This window comes from Somniosus microcephalus, chromosome 23, assembly GCF_052327205.1.
Source record: "Somniosus microcephalus isolate GS21.2 chromosome 23, FLI_Smic_1.0, whole genome shotgun sequence".
NCBI classification, from domain to species: domain Eukaryota; kingdom Metazoa; phylum Chordata; class Chondrichthyes; order Squaliformes; family Somniosidae; genus Somniosus; species Somniosus microcephalus.
Window position 1 is genome coordinate 8,181,629 of NC_141009.1, and position 1,849 is coordinate 8,183,477.

Here is a 1,849-nt window from a genome sequence, read left to right on the forward strand (position 1 = left end):
CACGGCCGCTATTTGGAAGAAGAACAGGGGAGTTCTCCCCGGTGTCCTGGGCCAATATTTATCCCTCAACCAACATCACTAAAAAACAGATTATCTGGTCATTATCACATTGCTGTTTGTGGGAGCTTGCTGTGCGCAAATTGGCTGCCGTGTTTCCTACATTACAACAGTGACTACACTTCAAAAAGTATTTCATTGGCTGTAAAGCGCTTTGGGATGTCCGGTGGTCGTGAAAGGCGCTATGGAAATACAAGTCTTTCTTTCTTTTTCCTTGGGGATCTGTATTTGTGACAGATGATTACAGCACGTCGGAATCCGCTGGAGTGGGGCATCTCGCGGCGCGCCCTGTTAGTTAGACTTGTTCCTGTACCTTTCAGCTCAACAAATCTTTTGGCCGTCACTCGCTGGGAGTGCGAGCTGCTAACGGGGCGTCTGGGGCCTCGGTGAACAACGGGACCAACAGAGGTTGAAAGGACTGAGAAAGAAACAGAGAAAGGACTGAGCAGGAAATCGGGTGAATTCAATGTCAAACCAGATACAGAAAGAGAACTAAAAAGAGGGAAAGAAAGATTGGATTAAGAGAGAGAGAGAAAAAAGAGACGGAAAGGAAAAGTAAGAAAAGGATTTAAAGTTTGACATTTTTTAAATCGCCAACACTTCACTACCTGAAGCAATGAGATGCCACACTTCACTTTCTGGGCGAGAGAGGTTGATTGACGGTCATTAACAATCATCACTTCGTTAAAAGGGTACTTGTGCTGTTAATTGCTGGACTGAACTTTCTGCGGCCGGATTAACAGGCAATGAATGTGCGAATCCAGCAAGTTGGTGAAATTTACAGGGGTGGTTGAGGCCGAGCTATCGTTTCCACGAAGCGGCACAAAGCGGCTGGCAGCTTGCGGTGGCTGGCCATTCGCGGGGCGCCTTGCCCTCGCTACAAGTTGCCAGCCGATTTTGTGCATTAATAGCGGCGAGCGCCATTCACACACCGTTATTGCTTCAGCAAATTCCAACCCCTGTGTCTTTCCTCAACTGCAGCTGGTGATAAGAGAACCGATTAAATAAAATATAACACAGAAAATAAGATACTAAATTTTTTTTTTAAACATTCGAATTCGTGCACCTTGGGGGCATTCTTAAATCGTCTCTAAGTGATTCCTTCCTCGGGTTGCATTACATTTTTAATAACTTTGGACGGTTGCCAACAAAGCAATCTACTAAATTAAGCAGATGGCTGAGAAATATTCTAACAGAATAATATCCACTGAATCAGCTCGAAATGAAATAAGAACATAAGAAATAGGAGCAGGAGTCGGCCATTTGGCCCCTCGAGCCCGCTCTGCCATTCAATAAGATCATGGCCGATCTTCGAACTCAACTCCACTTTCCTGCCCGATCTCCATACCCCTTGATTTCCCCTAGAGCCCAAAAATCTCTCGATCTCAGCCTTGAATATACTCAAAGACTCAGCATCCACAGCCCTCTGGGGCAGAGAATTCCAAAGATTCACAGCCCTCTGAGTGAAGAAATTCCTCCTCATCTCAGTCTTAAATGGTCTACCCCTTATCCTGAGACTGTGTCCCCTAGTTCTAGACTCCCCAGCCAGGGGAAACAACCTCTCAGCATCTACCCTGTCAATCCCCCTCAGAATCTTATGTTTCAGTGAGATCACCTCTCATTCTTCTAAACTCCAGAGAGTATCGGCCCAATCTACTCAATCTCTCCTCATAGGACAACCCTCTCATCCCAGGGATCAATCTACTGAACCTTTGTTTTGCACCACCTCCAAGGCAAGTATATCTTTCTTTAGAAATATTTTGAATGATTTTGTAAAGCCAGGATTAGGGTG